General features: G+C 41.5%; 1 pseudogene; it reads right to left on the reverse strand.

Moving 5' to 3' along the window:
• Window positions 1–16473: 16473 nt before the first annotated feature.
• LOC127021909 (sucrase-isomaltase, intestinal-like) overlaps window positions 16474–21347 on the reverse strand; it is a 35110-nt pseudogene continuing 30236 nt past the window's right edge.

The raw sequence follows: 21347 nt of genomic DNA on the forward strand, positions 1-21347 counted from the left end.
TTAATCCTTTTTCTTTCTTGATGTCAATGGAATGCATATACTTTGTTTACAATCACACTGAAAGTAAAATTTTCATGATCTGTTTGTCATAGTGAGGAATAGATTAGATATGTAAAAAGGGCATTGCAATAAAAAGGGACAGCTTCTATTTTATAAAGATCGTTTTTACTGCAGAGTTTAGGATTGCAGAAGTTATTTACCTAAATATGTGGAACTATGACAACAGAAAAAAAATTCTGTCTTTCAAAAATTATTTGCTCAGATAAAAATAAAGTTAAAAAATCAATAGAATTAAACTATGACGTGGTGATTGTTTATGTTGCCACTGCTCCTTACCATGGCTATTGCATGACAGTGAATTCTGAGACCAGTGTTGCACTCAGAAACTTGTTATGGGCAGGAAAGAAAATGCACCTTATATGGGAAGCCAAGAATTTATTGTTAGTCTAATGAAAATCTTAAGACTAATTACAATACAACAGACAGTTATTAAGATTAGTCTAGTCACAATAATACTACTTGCTACAGTACAAATTATCTGATTAATACAGAATTACATTAATAATAGAGTTAAAACTGTTGTACAAAACCTTCCTAGTATCTACTTCTGCTGTTGGGCTGTCCCTTAGACTTCCATTTTGGTCCTGTATTTGATGGCATCGGTATTGCTAGAGAAGAAGGTTGCAGCAAGCCATGAGCATCCCATGCCCTTTGCCAGGAGAAGTGTGATGTTCATGATGGCGTTTCTTCCACTTCTTTGCTGAAAGGAGGAGTATGATGTTGATGGCTTCTTCCTCCCCACTCTGAGGATCCCCACCTGGGCTATTTTTCCAACACGCTGTTACACCTTGCTATTGCTTCATCGGTCTGCAACTCCATTTTACGTCCAAATTTACTGTATATGGTGTGTTGTACATCTGCTTGAGTCTTGCTCTTTCAGCTCTTTGTTATTCCAAAAACCAGTTTTGCCCAGCTCCCAGCCCGCACCTCTTTACCAACCACTGGTGACCTCTTTACAGTGCTGGGGTCCCCAGCGGCATCCCGAGCCCTCTTTTCAGCCTCTGCTGCTGCCCCTCCACCCTGCATCCTGTGTCCCCACTTGCAAGGCCTTTGCTATCACACCACACCGATGCTCCTCTGCACTACACCATTCTGTGAGGGTCACAGATAGGTCATACTACACAGAATAACTACTTACTACTATCTGTAGAAAAAATATGGTTTGATACTAGGTGGTAGACACCTGGTCATTAGAAAAACTGCTGTTGCAGCTAAGCAAACCCAAACAAAGCTCCATGTAGACAAAGACAAGTTTAGATGAAACCTGACAAGTCCTGAGCCCTTGCACAGTTAGTGTGAATCCTAGGGCCTGTCCCTAGCAGTTGCAGTATTGGGCTGCTGGACTACATGAGATACTTCCTTCGTATCCATATCTTGGCCATTATTTTTTAGGGTAACACTTTGCCCTGGGGAGTCGACCTGACTGTCTGTAAGACCCCTTCTTCTCTGAGAATCTTACATTCCTTTTCCAAACAGAACAGCCTCAGCACGCAGCTGCCACTTGCCTCTTTCAAGGCAGCTTGATGTTACAACATAGTCCTGCAACACAAGACGTGGATTTGAACTTCCAGACTCAGGAACAAAAGGGATCTGCCTCAGTGCTCACATCACTGCACCTGTATGCAGGAGGCAGGAGAGAACGATGCTTTTCATGGTTTATAGGAAAAGAGTGAATCTTACTCTGTTTCTAAAAGAATAAATATTTTGGGATAGTGAGCTGACATGCAGCAAAATTCATCTGTCATAGAGAGCAGTGGGATCTCAAACACAGCCTTGTTTTCAGTGTTTCTTAGAGGCTAATTCTAAATAGCTGTCTTTTCCAGGTGTCTATATGTATATATGCTCCATTTAAGAAGTGTGGACTTCTAACATAGGCTTTAAAATTCTTCTTAGAGGGAGAATCCTATAATATGGACACTTCAAGATGTAACTTGTAGCTACCAACGTCCTTTTCTGGACTTGGTACTTCAAATTCTGTCCTCACTAAAGTAATGCAATAAATGTGAAACAGCTAGATCACAGCAGAGCGCTGAAGAATAGTCAGCATACGGTTATTATTAGTAGTTCTCTGAATTCCCTTTGTGCTCTGTGCTGTCTTAACACTGGAATTGTTCCTGCCTCAAAGAGATTAAATTAGGCTAAGGTTCAACATGTGGATTTTAAAGATAACTGCAGAGGATGGGCAACAGAGAGCACACAGAAAACAAATAATGCCAGATAATTACTTCTATTGATAAAATCAGTGAATGGAGACAATGCAATGTAATACATCTAGATTTTACTAAAGGATTTGATATAGTTTCTCACCAAATGATGTGTTGATTAAAAATTAGCACTATACAAAATGAATGCAGCACATGCTAAAAAGATTATGACTCAGAAAGTAATTCTAGAGAGCATTTATAATGGCATGTTGTGGGATCAGTTCTATTCAATGTATTTATCATTTACTGGGAAACTTCACAGATAAAACATAATGGAGACCATTAATAAGGAAAAAAAGTAGTTCTATCAAGTGATTGGAATTTCATGGTAAACTAGGTTCCCTGGAATAATGGTACAATCTACTTCAATGCAAACACATGCCTGTAAGACGCAAAGATACAGATCATACACATAATATACAGAGCTCTGTTTTAGAGAGCAGCATGTCCAACACAGAATTGGAGACAAGATGGATAACAGCTGTAAAGAGTTTATAGTGCTGTAGAATAGGAGAAGGCAAGTTGTAGCCCTTTCCCCAAGTATTGACTGATCACAAGTAGCGGATGCTGTTTCCAAGGGGCCTTAGGAAACACAGAACACGAGTCTGAGTGTCAGCCTGAGACTCAGGGGATTTGAATTAATGCACCTAAGACAGGAAAATTTTTCCCAATTGACAAACAATATTTTGCACACATGAGTTTAAATAATAGAAACTTTTAAGGGATTGGGTGAGAAACAATTTACAGCAAACAAAACTACCCTCCCTCAGAACATGGCTGCAGTCCTGACCTGGTGTGCCCAGAGAGCAAAGAAAATATCAGCCACAACCCTCCTCCTTTAATCATCCCCCACTTTTCATCATATAATCCACCTGATCGGGGGTCGAGCTGTTGTCCCAAAAGACAGAGCTTGACTGGTCCTGCATCAGCTTAATGTGTCACCACTCTGCTTTGATATGGAGAAGCCAGAAAGGACCCTGTGCTCTAAGCCGAGTTTAGCAACTCCACTTGGCTGCTCGCCACCCCCGGCCACTGGACTGGCTCATAGCTGCTTCTGCCAGCTGTGCTCTCTGCCAGTTGTCTCCATCAGCTGTGTCTGCTGTCTGCAAGCTGCTCTGCGGTGTCACTAGCAGGCAGAGCGGCTGCTCAGCTCTCTCAGCTGCAGGCTGCTCGGGTGTTTTGCTGGATTATTTCATATAGCTGTGCCTGGGGTGCTTCAGCTCTTCAGGAAGGTTCAGTGATGCACAGGAATGTGGTAAAGTCATCGCCACAGAAAGGAAAGTCCCAAATACTGCCTCTTAAAGATCGCTTCAGTCACTCTCTCTTTGGGGTTTCTTCGCCAGCTCTTCCTGCTTCAGCAATTACTTACCCTAAATTTGTAGGACTGCCCAGGCTTTTCCCATCCCTATACCTTAGCTGATTTTAACAGAAATGCTGTCAATATTACAAAATATCTATGAAATTTAAATGTGTTAAGGCCTAACATGTTGTCTGTTGTAGTCAGCAGCTCCCACAGTCCTACAGGTGCCCAGAGTGGGTGCGTCCTACACAGCAGCCTGCTGCACCCAAGGAAGGTCCACCGGTCTCTCCACAGCTCAGGCTTATCCGGGCAGAAAAAAAGCCCGGCAGATAATGTGTTCCTGTACTTGTATTTAACACAACAAACAGCAAAAATATCCTTGTAAAATAATGCTTCAGATTGTGGTTTTTTTTTCATGTGGAGTGTATCTCTGCAAGAAATAGTCCTAGTTCCTTGGTTTTCCTACAACTTCAACTACGTAGTTAAAACATCTGAGTTTTCCTATCTGTAGCATTTGCTGCAGTACTGAAGCAACAGGGAAAGAGCAAACTTGTTAGGCAACATCAGTAAGACTGATCACTTGCCTATTTTTGGCTGGTTGTCAGAGCAAGATTAAGAAACCAGTTATCCCACAAAACATTAGAGCTAACCTCTAATTGGTACCCTACAGTGGTCTTGTAGATCACTTAGCTGAGCCAAATCAGTTAGATGGTCATTGCTGTTGTATGTACAGGATGCAAATATCTCCCAAATTTAATGCTTCAACTATTAGCCTTGCTCTTCACTTCTTCAGATCAACTTTCTTTAAAAACTCCTTTTCAAAGGAACTTCAAAAACCAGAGATTACTCTAAAACTAGTGTAATGGATTATATGCTAAGTTCCCCAAACCAGGCAAGGCTGGAAGCAAAACCACAGGTTGAATGAGGAAGAGAGAAAAGCTATAAAACTACTGCTATGCGACAAGCCGTGCTATTCTCAACAGTGCTAACAGGAAAACTGTAGCCCCTTTTCCTGTCTCATAAATCCACCCTCACCCATAATCCTTCTGCTCCTCACAATCATTGTCTCCCTTCCTATCTGTTGACAAAACCTTTATAGTATGAGTAGCATAAACTACTTTATCCTTGTGATTGCTTTTTCAGTGTTTTAAATAACATTATGTTTCTGCAGCATCATGCATTTCATAATGAAGGACAGTATATGAAAGACTGTGGGCCTCTTACCTGCTGTGCAAAGCTGGCTCGCCTGGGAACTTCTAGGGATCAGTTCCTGGGAAGTGAAGGACCATCTCAAGAAGGAGCCCTCCCTCCTACACTCTGTCGGGGATTCATCTAGGGAAAAAAAAATCACAGTGGGATTTGCAATCCAGTTCCAATCTGGTGCCTGACGATCTGAATAGCTGCAATTTAGAAGCAGTTGAAACTCAGTTGAAACTGCTTGGATGGAAATCGTCTCATCTAGTATCAGAGTCCACAGAGTAGGTGAGTATGCGGGGCTAGGTGTCTAGGCTCCTGTTGTGATCAGTGAGACCTAGTAAATGCTAGCAATGGTAGTCAGGGTGGGATTCACCCAGCCAGAAGTAGGAGCCTGCTTCAGAGCGGGGTGAGACACTGTGGAGGTGCCATTGTCTGCACTCACGGCGAGGGGCACCCTACTCGTCTCCAAGTCTGGGCTGCAGATACCTACATCTAAGCAGCAGGAATCTCACTCCGTATTTTTTTATTCCCTGTGTTCAGTAAGACCAAAGAAAGCATAGCGCATACCAATAAGCCCATAGCAATTTCTTGTCCTAAATGGTACAAAACAAATAGCATTAAGAAAAGGAATTGTAATAGGTTTGACTTGTTAAACATGTGCAAGCATTGGTTGCATAGGAACTAACACATAAAACTCATTGTGATTATGTCAGTGATAATAACAACTATAGGGAAGATTAATTTCATACTGTCTCTAAATTAGCATCTTCTATTTTCTAGAGGTGGAAAAAGAAGAAAGCATGAAGAAAGCATTTGCGCTTGAAGGAGTAGATTTCGAGATCTACTTATAATAAGATAATTATTGCTTTTTAAGGTTCAGCAGGAGATATACTTATTATGCTTAATAATGGCTCTATTAAGAACACAGAGCCAAATAATCAACAGTTGTCCTGCCTCACAAGTTTTACAATTAAAGGGTGTGATCTGGAGCAGTAAAAAGAACAACAAAGTAGACAAAAGTGAGAGATAAACTGCTTTGCTTGGAAACTGAACACAGCAAAACGAAAGGCTACTAAAGAATACCCGGAGTAGGTTAATAAAACTACTATGTCACCATTACCTGTAATGCTTACAGTAGAGTATATTTGCCAAATCTGTGGGTATCATTAAAACAAAAATTGAAGTCATGTTCAAAAGGATGTCCTTCATAAAGTATTTCAGTAGTTGCTGACTTGACCTCTGCATCTCAAAACAAAATTTCATAACAGTATTATAGATGTAACATTAGGAATCGTGAAAGTTGATTCACTGTCCCAGAAAAATTAGCAGTACCAGGCTAAACTAATAAAGCAGAAAGAGGAGCACGAAGAGTATTTTAACACTCTGTTGGGAGTGCTGGGTTCACACGGTCTCTCCAGCAATTAGGCTGAAAGTTTTTCAAATTTCTGTTATGGATAAGGTTTCAGAGGGGAAAAAGGCACAGCATGTGCATCTTACCCCTCCTCTCTGATGTGTAAGGATGAGCTCAAACAAAAACCAAAAAGCTCAAACTTCTCTGTAAATATTTTTTCTGATTTCTTTCTGTCGTGTCCTGTCCCATCCCGTCCCATCCTGTCCCCCAGTTCTGTTGTTCTTTAGGGGAAACTTTGAACAATTTTCAGGCTATTTAGCCCAACGACTGGGCTAAATTTGGCCTTGAAGCCAATGTCTACCTTAGAAAGTAATACAGTGCAATAGGACCAAACCGCAGAGTGAAAGGCTAGGTGCTGAAGAGCCAACACTTACCCCATACACTTTATGGACGATTTACTTCCATATAGCCTGACTGCTCCTTGATGGTTGGAGTGCATTGCACGCTGTCCTGGAGAACCTATTCTAGTTTAGCTCATGTGAAAGAAATTCACTTCACATGCTCCCAGACCCAAGTGCAGTAAATGGAGACAGTCAGGAGGTTCACTTCAAAAGCTTGCTCCTCATCTGAACTAAAATGCTCATATAGGGGCACCTTTGTCATATACATCTATTGCAGAAAAGTCAGTAGGAATTCTGTGCATCACCCAAACGATTAAATTTAGCCCTCAGACAAATTAAAGTTCAGAATGTATGCAAATATTTTGTATAACAGCGGTTTCATAATCTCCTTTTAAATCCTAAATAAAACATCCTGTTATTCTATTTTTATTGCCAGCTTGACATGAACATTTAATGTGAAAGTATATTTTATTAATATATAAATAGCTGCTTTTTCAGCTCAAATGTGTAGCTGCAGGTGATTCACTGAGAAAGAAGTACTTATAATACACACAAAAATACAGTTGTCTGGTAAGTGTACACAAAAGAAGGTTCATCCACATACAAAAGAGCTCTTGAAGACATAACAGTCATCTTCAAATTGTTGCTTCATGGTTTGAAAGTCCCCTTAGATGCTGAAAAACAGGAAGCATCTGTTTCAGATAGGCAAACAAACTCTTGGCATCTCCCAGTAAACACTGTTTTTACTTCCATTGCTTTTCAGCTACATGTTAATTCCAGACATTGTAAGTTGGAGTTTCTCAAACGCCTTCTCCTTTTCTAGCTTCTAAACCTCTATGATCACATGAAGCAGATTAAGGAATAATGAAATGCTGCGTAGTTTGTGCACTATATTATTTTCTTTTATGTATTACTAAAAAATTTGTTTCTTCTCTGCCATTAAGTACAGTACCTCCAGCTGCTTGATCTAAAAACACATCAGTATTAAGGAAGTGTTCTTTTGTCTTTACCAACTTGGCAATGGCTCATAACAGTTTTCCCTTCAGATGTTGTCCATGGAAGGAAAAAGAGAGGAACATTGCTTGTATCTTCAAAATTATTGTGTAAAGTTTTATATATATGTACATATGCATATATATAGATCCAGTAATTGCCATGCTTTTTATCTCAGCTTTCTCAGATTTATTCTCCAGAAAGCACAATCAGGTGGTGAAAAAAACTGATCAACACCCTTTCAAAGAGCAGAGAACAGTGTTGCTTTCCTTTTTGCTTCCTCTGAATTTCTATTGAAATCTCTATATTTTATCTGGGTTTAAAAATTGATTTTTAAACTAGAAGTTTAGAGACCTTTTATGGATGACTGGAAAACTATTGTGAAATCATGGTCTACCAATAAGTATTACAAATCTGTGTTCCGGACTCTTGATATAGAGGGAAAATACGCCAAAATGGTGTTATTACTGCTTGGAGAAGGCATCAGGACCAACATTTAAAGGAAGAGGCTCGGACAGACCTAGAGCGGGAAACCATGGCAGGACTGAGAGGAACTTCATCATCCACCATCATCTATGGATGAAGACAGGATCTGGAGAAGGCAGCTAGCAACTGAGAGGATATTTCTCATGACAGTTTTGGTATTGGTTATCGTGTTGGGTTTGTGTGGCGGGGGTTTGGTAGCAGAGGAGCTACAGGGGTGGCTTCTGTGAGAAGCTGCTAGAAGCTTCCCCAGCTCCAAGTCAGACGTGCCACTGGCCAAGGCCAAGCCAGTCAGCGATGGTGGTAGCGCCTCTGTGATAGCATATTGAAGAAGGGGAAAAACTGCTAAAAAAAAAAGCTGCAGCAAAGAGAGGAGTGGGTTGTGAGAGAAACAGCCATGCACACACCAAGGCCAGTGAAGAAGGAGAGGGAGGAGGTGTGCCGGAGCAGACATTCCCCTGCAGCCCGTGGTGAGACGGCAGGCTGTCCCCCTGCAGCCCATGGAGGTTAACGGCGGAGCAGAGATTCCCCTGCAGCCCGTGGAGGACCCCACGCCGGAGGAGGTGGCTGGGCCCGGAGAAGGCTGTGACTCTGTGGGAAAGCCCACGCTGGAGCAGTTCATGGAGGACTGCAGTGCATGGAAAGGACTCACATTGGAGAAGCTCGTGGAGGGCTGACCCCCGTGGGAGGGACCCCATGCTGGAGCAGTGGAGAAGTGTGAGGAGTCCTCCCCCTGAGGAGGAAGGAGCGGCAGAAACAACATGTGATGAACTGACCGCAACCCCCATTCCCATCCCCCTGCACTGCTCAGGGGGAAGAGGTAGAGGTATCGGGAGCAAAGCTGGGCCCAGGAAGAAGGGAGGGGTGGGGGGAAGGTGTGTTTTTAAGATATGGTTCTGTTTCTCATCATCCTACTCTGATTTGATTGGTAACAAATTTAATTGGTTTCTTTTTCCCCAAGTCGAGTCTGTTTTGCCTGTGACCATAAGTGGTGAGTGATCCCTCCCTGTCCTTGTCTTGACTCACGAGACTTTCATTATATTTTCTCCTCCCCATCCCGCCGGGGGGAGGAGTGAGCGAGCGGCTGCGTCGTGCTTTGGTGCCGGACGGGCCTAAACCACGATAACCTTTCACAAGAATGGGCAGCAGGATCCTTTGAGATTAAACCTAAAATCACCCATTTTAGAAGGAAAAAAATCAAAGTGTACGTGGAGTAGCATGGAGAATGTTTACTTTTTCTCTGCAGAAGTGAAGCCTAATGGCATACTCTTAGTGGTCAGTGTACATTGGCTGGTGATTTTCTGTGTTCCCTTTATGGCTTTGTAAGGCAGGAGCCTAGAATTAATGGGGTTTTGAAATACAGAGTAAGATTTTTTCCCTTTACATTTCAACTCCTTCAGGTTCTGAAGGACTCAGCTGGTGGGTTTTATGGCTAACAAAGGCAGGCTGGGGAAAGCAGCTGACTACAGGTGCTTTTAAATCCCAGCCTGAGAAGTTCTCTCTCCACTGAAGATCTGTATCTGTAATAAATTTAATCCACACCAACACTTAGTGAAGTTCATGTTTAATCTAATCTAATCTTAAAAGACAGTAAAATATTTGGCTATAGATTCTTGCATCCAGCTCATATCACTTGTAACACATGTTCTGTATTTTTTGTCAAACTCTTTATCCTTTTCTCAAAAACAAAAAGGAAAGAAATTGTTGGGATGGGAAAGAACAGGCAATGTAACCAGAACTTCAAAAAAGTGTAAAAGATCTAAAATTACACCTGCAGCTCAATGCTCAGAGAGGATAAATAGCCAGATACACAGACACACGCACACAAACTCCATTTTTCTTTGATGTCCCTAATACAAATGCCGACCAAGAGCTGTCTTGCTTACTTTTACGAAATAAACATGTGAAATCAGAGCCCAAGGCAGATGTATTACCAACTAGAGATTTCCTGTTGTGTTCACTGAAGCTACAAGGAGCAAGATAACAAGAAAGGAATAAAATCCAGGTGGTAATACAAGCCTGAACAGCATATTGATGCTGGTAGGAGTATATTTTTCTGCTCTTATTTTATTAAGATATATATGAAATTGCTAGGTTAGTCACTGATTTCACAGAAAACCAGTGAGCACTGGCTGGCTCCACATGGTTATCCAGCCAAGGGCTCTTTACGGAGGTGACATCTCCCCTGCTCTCCAACCACATCGGTGCTCCAACTTCCACATCAGTCTCCTCTTTCACCATTTGTCAGCAAATTTACCACGTCCACTTTCATCTCCCACTCCCACTTTTATCCGCACTGTAAGGCAGATCAGAGACAAACCCTCTACACCAAAAAAACCCAGCCCTCCCCCCAAAAAAACCAAAACACCATGTCCCTCCACTCCCAGCCAAGGTGTTTACAAATTTGTTTTCTCTGACCCGGTGCTCAGATTTATCTCTCTCTTTGCTCTTTTGCCATGGTGAGGAGGTAACATTCTCACTTTTGGGGGAAAACTGAGAACAGGTACCTCTTTGATGCTATCTTTGCAAAGACCACATGGGAGATGTTGCATTCTGCACAGGACTGGTCTGCTTTAGTTGTCCCCATCCATCCCACATTGTCAGGCCATCCAACAGCTTTCTCTGGTTATGTCTGCAACATGCACGGGGTGAGCAGCCACAAGGCTCACACAGGCAGCACGAGAGGACGACTGGCACGGTGGCCAAGCCCCGAGACAACGTGTGCGCGGCCACTGGCAGCTGGGCCGGCACCTCCTGTGCCAGCTGGAGCCTCCAGCTGGTTTGGCCCCACTCTGAGCTCTCTGGTGCAGAGCAGTGACACACGGTGCAGACACGTCCTCTGGGTCTCTGCTGTTCCTCAGATTTATGCAACAAGTACTGCTCTTTCTGGCTGCCTGCCTCTGGTGTCCACTCTGACAGAGGTTCTCCTGCTTTTCTCTCACCCGAATACACACAGCTCTCACAAACCATACTGACATCCTTCCTTTGCACAAGGTCCTTAGTCTGCCCAGTCCACAGACTCAGAGGGGCATACTTTTAAGTGTTTATTTCATCAAGGAGTCTAGTTATGTGCTGTATTCTTAAGCAAGAAAGGTGGTTGTCTCATCCATCACCTTAGAACAGCTTTCACCCCACTGCCCATATTCTGCTCTTCCTCAGCCCTTTCTCACCATCTTCAGCTACACCTTTTTGTAGTATCTTCTCCAGCTTCTTCCCACAAAAAAGCTAATGAGCAAGTTGCTTTCTCTGCACTGTGCAGAGCAGACGTACTCCACAGCAGACCTTGCTGCAGCCAGCAAAGGCTCTGGAGAGACCCAGGTCTTAAGGTTTCTCCACAAGACCCAGCTTGCTTCGAGAAAGCAGTCTTTAGCAGCCAGCCAGAACTGCGGTTGTCTTCCTGCAGCTGGCATAAACTGGAGAAGTCTATACTGCTGTATTTTGTGTCTTGGCTAATTCAGAAGAAAAGTAATCATGTAAAAACACCTGGATGAAATCCTTATCATTGAGTGGTCTAGAACCAATCATTGTGAAAATCAGACATTCTTTTTAAAACATGCTGCACTTGCACTCGTGTCTGTACATCAGGAGCAGTTTCCCATGGAGAGGTAGTGTTGGGGAGCTTTTTGCAGGAGTAGCCTGTGGCTGAGGCCTTTCCCTGTGCTGTGGTTTAACCCCAGCCGGCAACGAAGCACCACGCGGCTGCTCGCTCATTCCTCCCACCCAGTGGGATGGGGGAGAGAATCGGAAAAAAAAAACCAAACTCGTGGGTTGAGAAAAAGACAGTTTAATAGGACAGAAAGGAATAAAATAATGATAATAATAATAATAAAACAGCAATAATAATACTAAAAGAATTAGAATAGACAAACCAAGTGATGCACGATGCAGTTGCTCACCACTCGCTGACCGATGCCCGGTTAGTTCCCAAGCAGCGATCCGCCCCTCCTGGCCAACTCCCCCAGTTTATATACTGGGCATAACGTCATATGTTATGGAATATTTTGGCCAGTTTGGGTCAGCTGTCCTGGCTGTGTCCCCTCCCAGCTTCTTGTGCCCCTCCAGCCTTCTTGCAGGCTGGGCATGAGAAGCTGAAAAATCCTTGACTTCGCATAAACACTACTTAGCAACAACTCAAATATCAGTGTGTTATCAACATTATTTTCCTACTAAATCCAAAACACTGCACTATACCAGCTACTAGGAAGAAAATTAACTCTATCCTAGCTGAAACCAGGACACCTTGCAGAGTTTTGGAAGCAGAATTAATCTGCTGGGAACTGACACAGCATTTCTGCCACAAGAAGGATTTTCTATACATTTTTGTTATGGTGGGAGACAGGAACAGGAAGAGTCACGAGCACCTTAAGGAGCCTGAGATGAAGCTTAACACTGCCTGCAATGTTCTGGGGGGAACTTCACTGCTGGGGAACAGACAGCTGGTGCTAGCAGCCTAAACTGGATCACAGTCCCTTCCCAGCCTCCTTACTGGAGTATCTGTGTACTATTAAAGCTCTTATGGTTGTAAATTGCGAGTCAGGTTTCTCATGAATAAATATCAACAAAGGTAAAAAGAGGTTTTTAGCATAGAGTTAAAAGCATGGGAATAGCTGAGTTTTTGTGAAGCTCTGACCCTGTCATGATGGGGATCCCTCCCGTCAGAAGTCACAGTGTACATTTAAGGGCACCAACTATTTGCTGTGGTAAGAGCTACTCTAACACTGGGAGCAGTCTCCAGAGAGAACCAGATAGTTGAAAGAAATCCCCCATGTTTTCAACAAATTCTGTCTGTAATCACTGGATCCCAAGACATGCCCCAGCTGCATTTGTTACAGTTCAGGAATATGGAAAAGGAGACAAAAGTGAGTGATCACTAGAGTTCTGGATTTTGTAGTCTGGGACTATTGGCTGATTTGTACCAGCTGGTTATATAATATTTCATATAATATTATATTAATATTTATTATGTTATATATGATATATATTATATATTGTATTAATGGCTGATTATGTATTATATTAGTAAAATAGCAGTGACTCCTTAGAGCCATTTCCACAAGCTGGAGCTTCTTATAGTCTTGGGAGATCATTCTGCAGCCAGAAATAGCTGAAGTACGAAGTAGATCTAGGTATCCCCAACCTTTGATTAGCTGTGTTCCCATGCATTCTCCTGACAAACACACATTGTATCCCCCAGAATAGGGCTACGTGAATTAAGCTGACTATCCAGTTGTTCCTTTTGGGTTTTTTTGCCACCATAGGTTTGAAAAAAACCAACAGTGTATGCTATCCAGAATATAGTCCCACTGAGAACATTTCCAAATATTATCTCCATCTGTGGTGAGAGAGAACTTTCAGGATGATTTCTTCTATGCTATATTGAACACATATCAATTTATGGTAATAGTTATTAACTACTATTGAAAATTTTATTTGAAGAATACTGAGTTAGGAATACTACATAGGAAAAGATCAGTCATCAGGTGCATAAGCAATGTTTTAATGGCTAAAGGTATTTTTACATTAAAATCAAAGTAAGATCAATATCTGAAGGCCAAAAATGCTAAATTATGTCAGTGTTTTCTGACCATTCTAGTAAATCATAATGCTGAGTTCCTGAGTAAGTGGGGCAGAAATCCATAAAGTGAGTTTCTCTGAAAAAAAAAAAAGACAAAAATAATGAACAATGTTAACTTAAAAAAAGACCAGCTCAAAAGAGAGAATAAGAAGGGAAACTTGAGCTTAGACCTTCATGATTCCCTTAACCTCATCTCGTAGGAAAGACTGACTTGATGGTAGTATGCATCTTTCTGCCGCTGTATCCAATTGAACATCCCTTTTAGAAATTTGGGAACAGTTTCAAATTAATTAATAACATGAATTAAATATGAAATTATAAATACAATACTTGTCCTGCTCTCTCTCTGTTCAATGTTAAATTTGATGTATTTTATGCTACTCGTATAATTTCCATTTTCAGTACTTCACCAGTTTTATCTTTAGGTTTCAGAATTAATAATCTCTTAAAATGCATGATATCCATTCATACCTCTTACCTATTTCTTTGCCCGTCCAAAAATTCATGTTAACATCACTCTAACAGTCTACGCTCATATCACTTCTTCAAAGTATGTAATGTTTTCATCTTTCATCAGAAACAGTTCTCTACCACTCTTTGGTAAGTAGGAATTCCACTTCTTGAATGATTTGCCTTTTATTCAAATACAGGGCCAGATCCAGACAAAAATACTGCAACCCCATCCAAACACTAACCCAAAAGCACCAGGCAGCCAGGAAGGCTGCTCCAGCCTTTCTGCACTACGGCATGAACCTTGGGAACTATGGACATTGGGAACCTCCCTGCACTTCCCAGCAGAGGATGCAAGTGGAAGAAAAAGGAAAACCTTCCTGTGCCCAGGTCATTTTGTTGTCAGTACAAGCCTGGCCAACAGAAGTGCTTTTCCAACATCCCTGCTGCAGTTACAATGCAGTTCCTGTGGCTCTTAGGGTACAGTACTCCGGGGGGAAAAAAAAGGTAAGAGACTCCTAATAATAGGAAGATTCTGCGATATTACAAATGTCAGATCAGGGTAGCGCTGCATGAATCAGAGAGAAAGAACTGGCTTATTACTAAGCAAACTGCTTCTATTTATACACAAATAACTATGGCTCAATTATGCACTTAAGCACTGCTTTTAGGCAAATTCGCTTTCTGTAAAGCAAAAGCAATATGGTAAAAGTTACTTTCTACCACATCCCTTCAAACAGTACAGTCTTTGTCCTTGTTAAACTATTATACAGTATGTAATCTCATTAAGCTTGTGCAAAAGTGGCAAATTTGCCCTTTGGATTTTATTTTTTTAATTACATGGATTGTAAGTTTTCAAGATCTAAACCCAAGCTGCTAGTGCCTTTTTTTTAAATAGAGAGTCAAACATGAACGGATGATAAGTAATGGCATTACAACATCTGTACAGAGATGGTGGGAGAGGTTTGACTGAATCTCTTAGAATTGTGAGAGGAATATATTTAGCTGGTTTAAATAACATAATTTTTGTGCAGTTTTGGACCTTCCCTACTACAGCAGCTTGGTGTTTTATTCTCTGTTATTTGAAGTAGTTCTTAAGTCACTGAGATCATCTTTTGCACTTAAATCAAATTTTAAATGATACTTTTGTGACAAGCTTTTTAGTCTTTCTTCATCATCTTTTTATGTGATGCTGTTAGTATGCAGTTATCTTCTGGATTTCTGTGATTGGTGCCTTCAAGCACATCTCAATGGAGTGTTTTCTTTACCCTGCCACATTTATGTTGCTTTCAGCTTGCTTAGAGGCAGTTTGGCTGTTAAACAATTTCTTCCCTTGAGGCAATACTGATTACACTTATTTATGACATCATCTCTGAAAGTGAGATTTTTACAATTCTCCAAGGCAGAAATTTATTCTCAGCAATTTTCTTCCTTTACAGATTCCTTCAATAAAATAAATGTTAGAACCAGGTGCATATAATGGAGATCACACTTTGGTTACAAATAAACTTAAATCATTAAGCCAAGTGGGTAGAGTAACATAAGATGTGACATCCATTGCTTGTTGCCTCAGCTATCTTTGATTCAACGATGAGTTAGTGGCATCTTACAGTGTCAGTACTGGGAGTTCCCTAGATGCAGACCAGTGCTGAGATGTGAGTACCATATCTCATACAAAGTGTGCATGACCCACTTCAGCTTGGTGGCTGGTAACAGATATGGGACAAGTGACCAGAGCAAAGGAAGTTTACTCAGTGTTGCTCCTTTTGTCTATTATCCTGTGGAAAAGGAAACTGGGACCACAGAGGCTGTTGCAGCTGTTTATTAGGGGTGTTCAGTCCATCCCCTCTGGGATGTCTCCTTGTCGGTGCTAGAGGAGCACTGCACAAGCAAGTCATGCATTTTGATCTGGGATACTGAGGTTGGACACTTCAAGATGCTGAAACTGTAACCGTTGTCTCACTGTAGTGATAGTTTCCTTAGGAACACAAAGGTACAGCAGAGATTTGCCCTTCCCTCCTCTGATGATAGGGAGACACTCATTAGAGCCAGCTACGCTGTAATTATTTTTGGACACTAAGTAACTGTGAGAAAGGATCTCCACCACTTCTTTTCAGCAGCTGATAAATAACTTTGACAAGTTTTCTCATTTTATGAGAATGATAATAATGCCCATAAAACTGCTAACATTTCTGCCAGTTTGTGGAGCTGTATCTTCTTTTCATTATTTCATTAGTTTAAAAACTTGTGTAAGTGGCAGACATTAAGTAAAAGAAAGTGTATGTGTAATAGCAAAGATTAAAGTTTCCTAAAACAGCTCTTGCTTTTGCTTTTCCCACCCCCCCTAAAACTCAGACTGTTGTATCAAGAATTGGTGTCTGGTTATACTTGGAAATGAAGTGTGGATGAGAAACTGTTCCTGCTATTCATTGACTATACCCCTTTCCCTAAGGTTTTTCTTAACTGCTCAGTGCAGCTCGTACCCCACTCAGCTCATAACAGAAAGCATCTCCACAGATGACTCTTCCATTCAGAGCAACAGCATGAGGTCTCAGTTTCAGGCCAAGTATCACAATTTTGTTGTACTTCAGAGTGCCAGCCCCTCGGTAGCCATTTTTCAGTATTTCTGTCTTCAGATTTCCCTGGAAAAAGCCACAGAGAAAATTTTAGGACCACAACAACTGTTTAGAGGTGGCTTACTGCATGCTGTTACTGTTGTGGTGTCATCTTTGTCAATGAGCATATAGAATGTCTTCCAATGTAGACATTGAAGTCTGAGATCGTAAAGGAAAAACAAGTCACATTAATTTTCACATAAGAAAGGTTTCATGTATGATTATAAACTAACAAAGTAAGAAACAAAACAGCATTTACAACATTCATTTGGAATCTTCTTGGACATGTTTTTGCTACTTGTAATCAATGCAAATTTCGTTCTTGTACCCATTTACAGGGTACAGTGGCATATGCAAAGCCAAATCCAGATACGGAGATTCAATTAGTGACCTTAAGGCAGATTTAATTAACATCCACAACTAACTGCTTTAAACTGTTAGCATCTTCCACAAACATCAGCTGCTGGATATTTTGCCCCTATTTTATGTCCCACATCTCCACAGCTTCTGCTAGAAATCTCTGTTATATATGTTCCAGCTTTAAGGACACTGAAGGAACACCGTATGTCCACAGAGCTTTGTTTGTTGTACTTCTTATTTACTACATATCCCGTATTTAGGCATGTACCAAGAGGACATACAAAGTCATTAAACAAATTCATTTGGATCACCAGTGACAGTAATTTCCCATACAAGCAATAAAGAGGAGTCATTGCATTTGTTATGTGATCAAAGTGGTTAAGGAAATAAAGATGAATTACACTGCTCAGGAAATGATGAATTACTATGCAATCATGACTTTTTAAAAATATGCCAAGGAGAAACCCGTGATGGAACCTTTTGCATAAATTAGCTTATGTTATTTCAATGGTGCATGGTAGGAGGGGAGCAGAAGCTAGATCACAGTATTTGTAACTTAGGGTTGTGCTTAGACTGCTTATTTCAGGCATCCGCACTAAAAATAAGTGCTAATCCCCAGCACACTGATTTAAATTGCCTAAATAAGGAATGTTGGCTATTATGGAGCAAATGGGGAGAGGCCTCTAAAAGCCCGTGGAGAATTTGCTAGGGTACTTATATGTGGTGTCTTCTCCCCATTGGCAGAGCTCCAGCATAGAGGGAGGTTCAGTATAGGGAGACCACTCCCTACGGTGATTTATTGCTGTCTCAGGTGTGGCTAAGCAGGAGAGCTAGCTCAAGGTGGCCACACAGACCCAGTAAGCTCAGTGTGATGCTGAACTCAGTGATTACAACTGTATTAATAAATAAGGTTGCACTCAAGCTCTGAGGGCCTGAGCCAGGACTCTGCAGTAGATACCATTGCCCCTCTGACCAAGGTCTAGAACTGAAGGTCTTGGGGAGACAGGGAGGTGATGGTCCAGGGGAATGAGTGACCTTCTCCTCCGCAAACATCTAGTGGTTAAAGCAATTGCTCAGGAAGGTCCTGAGTTCTTGTCAGAGGGAGGGAACTTATGGATATCACTCAAAGCCCCATATATGCAAAGCAAAAAGAAGTCCTGGATCCGAGGCCAGAAGCCAGGACTTCCTCCTGCACTTCTGAGCAGCAGTCATGATTTTTCTTTCTTACTGTGTTGCTCTGGTCCTATGAACTTCACCTTTTTTTCCCCCCACATTTTCGCCCTGAAAATTGGACCAGTTTTAGGAGGAACTTGCTTTCAGACTATTCAGTTACCTAGTGGCTAGCATATCCTTTCAGAAGCTCCCGCTTCCTTGGGCAAGCCTTCCCATCACCATCCCTTTAGCGTAGTCTGGACTCACTTGGTACAGCCTGAGTACATCTCCCTTGTCTGCCACCTCTGGGGATGGAGGCAGAGTTTATGGCTCTCCCTGCTCATCCCTTAAGTACAGCGGATCTTATATGTCTGGCTCATGTATTTTTCTAGACTGGTAGGCTTAATATATGGGGCATTTTGACTTGGGGCACTTCGACTTAGGTCACTTAGCCATTATGCATGTCGAAATGGAGGTGTCAAGTGAATTAAAATACCAACCACAGTGAGACAGTACCAGAGAGCAGGCAGCTTGAATCATTCTCTGAGACTTAAGTGCCTGCGCTAGTCTTGAATTCTTTGTACTTCGGAGTTCTTTAAATGAAAATATAAATGAGAGGGTCTAATCCTGTAGCTGTTACTTGCGCAACACTCTGTGCTGGGTTCAGAGTAAATGCTGTGATGTCAGACCTTATCAGTAAATCTCTTAGGGAAAAAAACTTGTGTGTTCTCCTAAAAATAGGTGTGATTAAATTATTCATCCATAATTTTTTAAGAATATAGAAATGTGCAACAAATACCAAGACTTTCATACATTTATCATACCTCTACAATTTGCTATTTGAGATAGATTGTTTTCTTTATAAACACATAATAAAAAATCGACATTAGAAATTATTGGAATGCAGACAGGGACTTCAGTCATGGATTTACAGGCAGAATTCAAATCTGAACAATGAGAAATGGAAGTGCCAGTGAATCAACAATCTAATTTGCATTGATCAAAAACTAATATAAAACTGGATATTGTTTTTCCTGTGGCCTTCCTGCAATAAATTACTATACACAGACTACAGAAAGCCAAAGTGATTTTTGTTCCTTTTTGCTGTTGAAATATCCTTTTTTTGAAGCAGAAGAAAATTTTTTTCTTGGTAAATCAAGCAGAAAATAAATTAAAAATTAAATTTAAAGTTTAGACTTGTGGTATTAGTTCCAGGAAAATATCTCACAAATATACAAGACTACATAATAAAACCCTTCGGCTTACCCTGGCTTGCTCTTGCTCCTGGAAGACATATATTCTAAGACCAATATCACAATAGGGGTTAACACGATTTTATTCTTTTGAATATTTTCTGTAGACTGCTTTGGGGCTTTTAGGAATACACAGCATGAAAATCATAGAATCGTAGAATCATTTAGGTTGGAAAAGACCTTTAAGATCATCGAGTCCAACTTAAACCTAACACTGCCAAGTCCACCACTAAACCACATCCCTAAGCACCACATCTACCTGCCTTTTAAATACCTGCAGGGATGGTGACTCAACCACTTCCCTGGGCAGCCTGTTCCAATGATTGACAACCCTTTCAGTGAAGAAATTTTTCCTAATATCCAATCTAAACCTCCCCTGGCACAACTTGAGGCCATTTCCTCTCATCTTATCACTTGTTACTTGGGAGAAGAGACTGACCCCCACCTCGCTACAACCTCCTTTCAGGTAGTTGTAGAGAGCGACAAGGTCTCCCCTCAGCCTCCTTTTCTCCAGGCTAAACAACCCCACTTCCCTCAGCCACTCCTCATAGGTCTTGTGCTCTAGACCCTTCACCAGCTTCATTGCCCTTCTTTGGACACACTCCAGCACCTCAGTGTCTTTCTTGTAGTGAGGGGCCCAAAACTGAACACAGTATTTGAGGTGCGGCCTCACCAGTGCCGAGTACAGGGGGACGATCACTTCCCTAGTCCTGCTGGCCACACTATTTCTGATACAAGCCAGGATGCTGTTGGCCTTCTTGGCCACCTGGGCACACTGCCGGCTCATCTTCAGCTGGTTGTTGACCAAAACCATGCCACAGTCTACATACAATGTCCTATTTCTTACCAAACGCTAGAATTGTAGACGAAATACGATCTGTATAGATTATTGAAGTAGGTTAAGGTTTTTTACAATAACTCCCACAACTTATTGTCATATACTTAATGAGCTTCTAGTAGATTTATTTTATAGTATATTTCTCAGTTGAAGCCTAGACTGTTCGGTTTTTCTATTGAGCTTTCTCAGGACATGTCTGCGCAGCAGTGAGCACTGTGTGAAAGGCATTGGTGCACTGACCCTGAGCTAATCTATTCCTGTGCTGCACGGAGTATCTGATTAGCACAGTGAGTTGCCAGTAGCGTGCTGAATCGCTCCATGGGAGACCGACCATGGGAGCAATCTCTGTGCTGTCACACAAGGAAATGCAAGCTAAAGAAGTGAGACTACATATTTCTCTGGGCCACACAATAAAAACTTCAAGTGATCAAAGTTAAAAAGTTGCTGGGATATCCTGAAGAGAGGAACGTAGCCTTCTCCCACCCATCAGACTGCAAGTGTTCACAGGAAGAAGACGAGGAAAAAGTCCCTCATCCCCAGAAGCTGCGACTCAGAAAAAAAATAAAAATCTGAGCTGAAAAAGTGGATTTTCAGATTCACATCACAGCAGGGACATTAACGATGCGTCACTATGATACTCAATGAAGCAAACACAAAACTGCAGCATCATAGTTGGATTATTTTGTAGCTGTCTAAGTGAAAACATTAGGTAGATTACCAGGTTTAAAGGCTGAGCTATAAGAAAAAAGCTTTCCAGAGAAAAGTTAGACATCAGCACCTTACAATGGCTACACTAAAATACAGCTACCTGTATGTATGTAGGTACCTTGTAAGTTGCTGCTTACTTTGCTGTATGTATATTTAGCCAAGAAGTAGTTCTCCTTTTCAATAGTATCTGTCAAAACACAGAGCAAGGAGGATTGGTATCAAAACAAGGAGCAAAATCCATAAGCAGTTCACATGAATTGTAGCGAGTGGCTAACATCAGATGAAGATGATTTGTGGGCTATTTAATCTCTTCCTCTAGTTTTCTTAGGGTGATCTCAGGGGAACATGACATGAGTGATTGCCCTCTCTAGCAGACTAGCTGTTCCCAGTGCCACACCTTTCTCATA

This window comes from Gymnogyps californianus, chromosome 1, assembly GCF_018139145.2.
Source record: "Gymnogyps californianus isolate 813 chromosome 1, ASM1813914v2, whole genome shotgun sequence".
Taxonomy (NCBI): domain Eukaryota; kingdom Metazoa; phylum Chordata; class Aves; order Accipitriformes; family Cathartidae; genus Gymnogyps; species Gymnogyps californianus.